We start from the raw sequence: 9166 nt of genomic DNA, 5'->3' as shown, positions 1-9166 counted from the left end.
GGGGTTTGAGCGTTACTCACTTTCTCGCCTTCCTGCTGCCAGCCAGGGAAGGGGGGGAGCAGGTGAGGGCTGGAAATGCAGCATCTAACCCTGCTCCTTTCATTCCAGCCTGATCCCACCGGACCCTCCAGAGACTGCCAAGCCCTCCCCTCTGCTTGTGGCATCCTGGAACCTGCTGGGGAACCGGTGCTTCCCAGCCTCTCTCTCTCCCCTGGGGGCTCCAGGGCAGCCCAGGCACGGTGGGCACAGCACGGTGCCCTCTCCTGCTGTCACAGCCCGTCGGGCTGGAAGGACATCAGTGGGTTTTAGCACGGCACAGCCAGATCCTCACCAGGCTCATGCTGGGCTGCAGCAGCAGCCGTGGCAAATTCCGTCTCTGATTCCCTAATCCCTTCAAAGCCCTCGAAGGCTGCTTGGGAAGTTCCCACCAGCGGGGTGGGAGCTGGTGCTGGGAGCGGGGTGCTGGGAGGCAGCGGAGCTGCTCCTCTGGCTGATGTTCCCCCAAAGAGCACAAACAGTTCCCAGCAGCTCAATTCCTCCCCTCAGGGTTCGGCAAGCATAATTTTTCTTCACTAATATATCTTTTGCTTGATGAGCTGTCGATGGCAGGAGGATTTAATCTCCCATACCCTCGCTCTCTCCCAAATCCACTAAGGTGAAGGCACTTCATTACAGAACCACTCAGCTGTCCGTTCCTATCGATCACGCCTTGGCATGGGTGACCTTGGATCGATGAGCTGCCGATTATTTAGTGCCTGTTTGCCCACACCAAATGCCAGCAGCGCCAGTACCAGCACCTGCACCCAGCTCCAGGAAGGAGCCTGGCACAGCTCAGGAGCTCACAGGCAGGAGCAGGGACACACAATCAACTCATACACCAGGATTTGCCATCTGGGCACAATTTGTCTCTTCTTCAAGTGGATTCAGGCCTTGGGTTTGATGCTTCCAAGTTGAAGATCCGTGTCCTGCTCCCAGGGTCCATCCGGGGCAGCATTGCTCCGCTGCAGGGCAGTCCCACTCCCAGCTCCCTGGGCAATTCCCCACCACAGCTTTGCCTCCAGGAACCCAAGATTCCCATCAGAAAAAGGGCAGCGAGAGCCAGGACAGATCCAGTGATGAGAGAGGTCATCCCAGGGGGGTGACAGAGTCCCTCACTTTTCTCCCAGACCCAAACCTCTCCCTGTAACTCTCTGGTGATTCATCCACCTCCGCCACGTCCCCTGCAAGCAGTCACTGCCTTACTTTTTAATCAAATCCTTTGCTTCCCTTCCCTTCAGGAGCCAGAGCCATTTTTCTATTACATCCTGATTGATCAGGCCCTCGCCAGCCGCTGTCAGCACCGTCTTGGTGCTTCATTTCCCATCCCCACACAGCGGGCTGTGGGCTGAGCCCGCTCGCTCCGGCACCAGCAAACAGATTCATAAATGCACATAATTAAGAAGAGGAGGCAGCAGGAAAATTGATCCTACTTTTGATTTGCTGCCCCCAGCTGCAAACCCCGCATCAAAGGGAGGGAGAAGCCAACGCTAACCCCAGAACAGGGGGGAAGAGGAGGAGGAGGACACGGAGGTGAGCCCAAAATGCTGCTCAGCGCCAGGAGAAAGAGACTCCATCCTTGTGCTGTGCAAAAAAAAAGCAAGAGGAGAGTCTCCAGGGCGGCAGCGCTCCTTCGTGCTAATGAGCTGTTTTCCACTGTAAGAAACCGGGAGAACAAGCCCAGACTCTGCTAAACAAGGACTGTGGCTACGCCAGGTCAGAGATCAGCCACCCCCCGAAGAGAGCGCTGACAAGACGGTAAAAACACGGAATTAAACCTCTTTTCCCTCCTCCCTGCTCATCGCCTGGCAAATTGAACGGCTCCGATGTGTGCACTCGTGGCTGCAAAAGGCTCGGTGGTGCCTTGGGTGGCCTGGACACCCCTGGGATCACTCTGGGCTGGGAAGGGGCTTTGGGAGGGCGAGGTGTGCCTGTGTTCCGTGGGACAGCCCCAGGACAGGAGCCTGCCTGACCACTGCCAAACCCCCACACCAGGTGAAGACAGAGGCTGGACAAGTCCACCCTCACCGCTCTGTCACCAATCCCATCCCCTCTCCCAGCGCAAGCCAGGGACGGCTGGATCAGCCCCATCCCGCCTTTCCCGGCTGCTGGCGGATCCCTGCTGGCACGGAGCTGCCTTATCTGTGCTGGCACAGGAGCGCGGGCTGCCCTGCCATCAGCCACCAGCGGATTACGGGGGTTTATCAGTTTATTAGGGGAAAAAAGGCGCTCAGCAGAAGGGTTCTGAGACAGTGCGAGCGGCTGATAAGAGCCCGCCCGGCTCCTCGGACATCTCGGCCACGTCTGGCACATCACAGACAGCGGGACCCTGGCGCAGAACGGGCGCTCTGGGCACTGGGGGCTCTCAGGCTGCTCGGGGAAATCCAACAGCGCTGCCTGGATGGGCGGGGATGTGGGGGCGGCTGCCTGGAAGCACCGCCCGCTCCCCCTCCAGCGCTGGCAGCGGGACCAGGCTCCCAAACCGGGGCTGGGGGCTGCTCCCCCGGCTGCTCTGCCTGAGCCCTGGGTGCGACTCTGGGGTACGGAGCCCTCGGGGTCCTCAGGGAGCTGAAAATGACAAAAAAGAGCAAAAAACACGGTGAAAGCACCAAGGCAATGCCCGTGGCAGCACCAGTGGAAAATCCCCAGGAGGTTTTCATTTTCCTTCCCAAGTTTCACCCAAGTCCATCACTTCTCCTCCTCCTCCTCTCCTTTTTTCTCCTAGTCCTTTTAATTAACAGTGTAATGGAACTCAATCCATTCGCAATCTATTCTGGCAAGAAACCACCCTCCCTGGACTCCAAATGACCTGACTAACAGGGTTAGAGGCTATAAAAAGTGCCAGACAAAATTTTTAGCTCCCTCATCCTAATTATCTCCTCTGAGCACCACGACAGCGCCGTGACACAGCAGCACCGAGGCCCCCCCAGGCTGTGAGGGGGACACGCTCTGCCTGGGCACACTCCCTGCATTGCAAAGCTTCAAAAAGAAAAAACCATTTTTCCCTCAGGCTCCCGTAACACACAGCCCAGGGCGACCAGTGGGAAACGGGGAAGGGTGGGGAGCGAGGGGCCGGCAAACTGGGCGAGCTGGTGTTTGGCACTCTGAGGGTGAGAGGGGAACGTGGATAAATAGGCTGGCAGCTAACGCAACTTAGAGACAGACAGGCACAGCAGGTAAATAATGATAATGATCTTCTAACGAGCTCGCATCTGCGCAGCACCTCGCCTCCAACTGAATCCCGAAATGCTTTACAAAAAATAAAATGATCCCAGCACGGTCCCGCAGCCCTTTCCTGGTTTGTTGCCAGCACTGAAGGGGAGTGCGGGGAACGCTGACTCCTCCCGGGGCTCAGCTGTGCCCGGCTCCGGGCCAGAGCACCCTCGGGACAATTCCACAAACGCACCAGGACCTTTTTGGAAAAGGCCCTCCTGCACGGCATCCTCGGATTTTTTTCCAGCCGATTACCTCCCAGCTCTGGGAACCACCATTTAGGAGCTCTTAGACTGGTTCTTTTGGGATGTGACCTAAAAATGAAAGTTTTGATCCAGCCCTTGGTTTCCTCCCGAGCTTGGAGCAGAAGCTTTCAACGCACCTGGTTTAGGGCAACCTCTAAATCCTGATCCACCTCCAGGTTAATCACCCTCAGTAACCCGGAGCTGTTATCAACTCTCTGCGGGCTGGAATGGGTGTGATTCCCCAAGCTGTGGGGGAATCCCACCTCCACGAGCTTTGGAGTAAAAGGTGAGTGCTCAGGGCTCAGTTCCAGCCCAGCCCTGCTCTAATTTCCAACTCTATTTGTTCTATTGAGTGGTTATCAAGTTAAAAATGCAAGGACTATGGATTTCTTTCCAGTTTAAACATCTGAAAACAAATGTGCTAATGAGCAATCTGACCACTATAAAAATGATTACTGACAGCACTTCAAGGACCCAACTTTACTGCCTTCAAAAGCACCCAGAGCAGCAGAATGCAAGTGGCTGTCCCAGGGCCATCCATCCAGCCTTGGCCAGGGGGAATTTCCAGATGAATGCTTACAGGAGAATAAAACAGTCAGAGAGAAAGAAAGGAAAGCCAGGAATCAAATAATCTCTTGCCAAAGCTGCTCCAAGCCTCCTGCAACTGATTCATGCTTAAGAGGCCGGAGGATGAGATTTCCAGGTGCTCTGAATCTCTTCCACCAGTGCAGCTCAGCGTGGCAGAGAGCAACGCTCCGGGTGGGAAGGGACCCTCCTGGTCCAGGTGCAGCTTCACCAGGGGCTTTTCCTACCGGGAATTTCCAGGTACAGCCTCCCCGAGGGCTTTTTTCCTGCCAGGGATTTCCTCCTACACCCACCGAGGGGAAGGAGGAAAAGAGAAATTACAGAGCTACTGGGATCCAGGCTTCAGCTTCGAGGTATTGAACAAAGCCGTGCCCTTCCTCAGTGCCTGGTGACTGATGGTCCAGTTGGAGCTGCCCATCTGTTAGGACATAATCCTCACTGAAGGAACAAAGAGGGGCATTAAAAACCAAACCCTGCTCCATTTAAACACAGATTGGAGATTTATGGGCGTTTCAGCGGCCCCTTGTTCCTCTGGTGATTGCCCATTCCGGGCACTCTTTGTTTTCACAAACAACCGACCCTTCTCTCCGTGCCATCGCTTTAGCGCCAGGAAAAGGGACAGGTGCCAAAGACGAAGTTATTTAAGGCATCGTTTTATCATCCCCTGGAACGGACAGGAGGGACAGAGCCAGCCCAAGGCCACGATCCGAGCACAGATGGGATCCTCTCCCACGCCCTGGCACGGCCGCTTCTGCCCTGGCACGAGTGGAGCTGGCTCCGGGCATAGCAGAGCGCTGCCATGGGGACTCCCATCCCATCCCATCCCATCCCATCCCATCCCATCCCATCCCATCCCATCCCATCCCCCTGAACAGGAGGACGCCCACGGGCTGGTGAGGAATGCAAAGGTTCCACAGGGGACACATCGGCCTCATCCCTCGGGCACCGCAGGGCAGCGGGCAGTGCCAGGTCCCTGCCGGGAGCAGGTCAGGGATGAGGCTGTGAGCGATGCAGGGGATGGCACCGGTGACTCAGCCACCCCCCAGCGCTGACAGCCAGGACGTGCCACCGCAGCACTGCCACACGCACCGCTCAAAAGCTTTTCCTTCTGGGTGAGACTGAATGAGGCCAGGATTGCGGGAGGAGGAGGGGGAAGAGCAGGTCAGCTTCACCTCAGCTCCAAGGCGTGAGCAGGAGACTCCCACGCCGGCAGCTGGGCCAGAGCAGGCAGCTGGAAGCAGAGACACAGCTCAGGGTCACGTCCTGGCTTCGTCACCGATCTGCTGTCCCTTAGCTTCGCTCTCCTCCTGCGTTTGCCCTCCTTGTCCCTCCAGACTGCAGCATCTTCCACACCTGAGAATTCAGAGCCTCCCTGGTACGGACGGCTCCAGTCCGAGGAAGTCGAATCCCTGCAGTGGAATTGGTAACACAAAGAAAGAGGAAAATAAGGGGCAAGAACCTTCCCTAGGGTGGTTTCCTACCCATCCCTGAGAGCCATCAGCCTCACACAGAGGGGAACGGTCTCACTGCGGGTCTGCCCTGCGCAGGCAGCCAGGAGCAGCCAGAATTCCCAATCCCAGGGAAGCAGCAGCGCACGGCAGCCCAGCCCGATTCAGAGGGCACGCCAGGATAGAGAACACACTCCTGCCTTCAGATGAATTGGAAGTGAACCACGGATTGCTAAAAGCATGTCAGGGGATGAAAGTGGCTCTGCTGCTGACTAATTGGTGCTCAGGAGCAGCCCAGCTTTGGGTGGCTTTGCCAGAGCCACCGTGGGCATCCTCGCCCTGGCAGTTCCAAGACAGATTTGCTCTAAGCCCTCGTGCATTTGCAAGCCTGGCTGCTCCAGCCCCGCACTCCCGCTGGGAGCCGAGAGCCGAGGGCTGATCCCACAGGCTCTGAGCAGCCACCTGTCAGGTCCCCTGCCATGCAGAGAAAGTCGCTCCAGCTGCTCTGCCAGAGGCTCCCGAGGAGCCAACGCTTCTCCTGGCACCGACAGCCGGCTCAGCAGGGCCAGTGGGACCGGCAAACGGCAGCCACCAGCCCTGGCTGGCACAGGCACAGAGCCCACGCTGACAGAGCCAGAGGGGGCTGGGTTTAGAGTCACCTTGTCCCCAGGGGCTGAGACCGCAATCCCAAGAGCTTTTCAAACGCTGGATAAACCCTGCCCTCACGGCAAGCACGCAGGGTAAGGGAAATGGAAGAGCAAGAGAGGTTAAAATCCCTCCCGAGGGTCCCTGCACTGGCTGGGACTTTGTCCTGCCGTTCTGCCCAGGGCTGATCCCATCTCTCCTCTCCTTAGAGACCTCTGCCAAGTCTGGAGCTTCCCACAAAAGGCTGGGATCGGGCGTGTCAGGGCAGTGCCCAGCACCTCCCAGCCCTGCACCAGTCCAAACTCCAGCCCTCTGCAGATGAGTTCTGCAGAGGAAGCACCGAGTGTGGCACGGAGCATCCCCCGCACGTCAGCAGAGCGCAGCCAGTACAGCCCTCCAAGGCTCTGCTCCAGCCTCGGGGAGGAGGGGAAACAACTGCTTCCCTCTCATAAAACACGGATTTTATTAGCTAGGAAAGTCAAATGGTTTTGCAGGAGGATGAACACCAGGGAAAGCTGCCCACATTGGCCAGATGTGAACTACGAGACGCAGAAGCACCTCCCAGGCAGATGCAGCTCATCCTCTGAGGTGCTGCTCTGCAGAACATCCTTCTGCTCATCCCAGCAGCTTCCTTCAGTTTAAATCACCCACTCTCCGTCCCAGAGGGGTGCCCAGGCTGTGTCCTTACACCTGGGAGAGAAACGAAATCCAGGCGACTCCGAGCAGTCACGACAACTCCTCGCTTCCTCCTGACTCTCCCGAGCACCGGTCCCTAACAACTTCCCCACCTCATCCCGCAGTGCCCCTGTCCCCTTCCCCCGCGCCCGGCTCGCCAGGCTCCCATCGATCGGGGATGAATCAGGCGGCTCGTGGCGACACGGATCGCCACTTTTCACAAGTACCGCTCGCAGATCACGCAAACACATCCTCCCAGCAGAACACTTCAGAGAGCCTTCGCAAGCAATTAACGTCGCCGGGCTCCCGCCGGGGAGTGGGGGACATTAAAGGGAACGAGCTCTGTGCAACCACACAAACTCCGATTAGTTTGTTGACACCGGCAGATCGGTGCTTTCCCCTCGCTCGTGAGACTGCTCCCACTCCCCAGGGAAGTCTCCTGGAGAAGGAGCTGGGTTTGCTCCACCCACAGAGTCCTTCTCGGGGTTCTTTCCACACTCCGGTTTTGCCAAACTGGGGCTGATCTTTGGTTCCCAGCCCTGCCCACCACCTCCAGGCCGTCCTCACAGCCCCTATCCACCCCAGGAGAGTAGGCAGGACAGTCCCCATCCCTGGCATTCAGAAAATCTGGCTGTGCTCCTGGAGCTCAGCAGGACTCCAGCTCCCGTTGATCCCACAGGGATCAGACACCCTCAAATTCCAACCGGGCAATTCGTCTGAGCAATTGATGGGAAGAGTTGAACGTTCATTCCCTCACACCCCGTTCACCAGTGCCCCAAAGCCCCAGGCCTTCCTTTCTTCCCCTAAATCCGCAGGTTTGTGCCCTTCCTCCGTTCCTGGAGAGGTGACCTGCAGGGATCTGCTGCCCAGCGGGCACGGGGTGATCCTGCCAGTCCAAACACCAATAATTACAGCACATTTACACCCCGCAGCTTGCACTGAGCTGAACGAACTCATTTAAGTCAGCAACAACGGGTCAAGCCAACAGTAACTTGTCTCCATCAGGCCTCCGGAAGGGCCAGGGGAGCTGCGGGAGGGAGAAGCCCTTTTATCCTAATTAAAGCACAAGGTGGCAGAGCTCAGCTCCCACCTTTCCAACACCTTCCACCAAACTGCTTAATCACAGGCAAACGAGTTTCTGTAATTACAGCAGGAAGGGATTTATCTTGGGTCGCAGAGGTGGAGTAGCACGACCTGCAGAGAAAGGCGGTGTCAGCAAAGAGGCTGCCGGACGTGCAGGGGGTTCTGTGAGTCCCTAAATCCCTCCCTGATCCATTCCAGAGCCAGCAAACATCAGTTTCTGTATGCTCAGACTCCAGGGATTGGCTCTGTGTGCTGTCTGGCACCAAAGAACTTCTCCAGGAGGGAGCAGGAGCATCCCTGGGAAGGGAAGGATCCGTGGCACGTGGGCAGTTCCCTGCTCCATGCTCAGGGAGTTTTGCTCCTGGCTGAGCAATCCAAATCCAAATCTGTTTTTTCCTCTCAAGACAAATGAAGATGTTTTTTCCAAGCTGGAATGGGATTTGACCACTGGACTGATTTTTTTTCCTGCAGCCCTGTTCTGTCACAGCCTGAGAGAGCCACAAGGGCCATGGGGGCACTGAAAAGGGGCTCCTGCAGCAGCTCCCCCTCCTCTATATCCATCCCCTGCTTTTGCAAACAGCTGGAGAAAAGAATTCCTCAGCTTCACCAGGGCCTTGCCTCAGCAACCATGCTTAAGTCAATATTTATTCGCTGTATATGGCAACTTCAGTCGGGGACTCAGGAAAACAAACACTGCTGCACTCAGTGCCTGGGAAAGGCAGCGTTTGACTCAGCACCATCTCCAGCGACTTCCCAGGAAAGCTCTGGAGCTGGAGCTGCTCTTGGAACGCTCTGGAGCTGGTGCCGCTGTCACCAGCAGCCTGGGGACCTGCCTGAAGCCACCAAGAGCAACACAATGTGTGTTCCTCTGCTCAGGACTGGCAATTTAACCGAGCAGGAGGGGCTGCAGCCCCAGCCCCGTCTGATCGCTGCTGCACACATGCAGATAGGCACAACGGCCTCTCTCCGAAAGCTCAGCAGGATTTCTCCATCTCCACAGCCTCTCCAAGGAAAGCAGGGCACGGAATTCATTCACGACAGGCCGCCACAGAGTCCATTTCCCAGGGCCCGGCTCAGCGTCCCTCAAAATCAAGAGGAAAATCATTTCCCTCAAGCTCTGGGTTAGGAATTAAGGGCACGCAAAGCACTCGGGACCCAGAGCAAACGCAAGGAAGGGGCTGAGCGCTCCAAGCGCTGCCTGTCCAAGGCTGCCTCGCGCAGTCCGGCTCCTCCCGC

At 57.0% G+C, this 9166-nt stretch overlaps 1 long non-coding RNA gene across 1 annotated transcript in view; it reads right to left on the bottom strand.

Annotated features, from left to right (window-relative positions):
- Positions 1 to 6: 6 nt before the first annotated feature.
- The window catches only part of LOC108444926, a 31089-nt gene continuing 21929 nt past the window's right edge, over positions 7 to 9166 (bottom strand). The window contains exons 2-3 of the long non-coding RNA XR_001859648.1: positions 5252 to 5488; positions 7 to 2604 (exon numbers count right to left, since the gene is read on the bottom strand). This is a non-coding gene — a long non-coding RNA (uncharacterized LOC108444926). The remainder of the gene's footprint in view (positions 2605 to 5251; positions 5489 to 9166) is intronic.

Source organism: Corvus brachyrhynchos, unplaced genomic scaffold, assembly GCF_000691975.1.
Source record: "Corvus brachyrhynchos isolate BGI_N302 unplaced genomic scaffold, ASM69197v1 scaffold72, whole genome shotgun sequence".
Classification (NCBI taxonomy): domain Eukaryota; kingdom Metazoa; phylum Chordata; class Aves; order Passeriformes; family Corvidae; genus Corvus; species Corvus brachyrhynchos.
The sequence above is the reverse complement of the archived record's forward strand: the minus strand, read 5'-3'. Positions and strand labels throughout refer to the sequence as shown.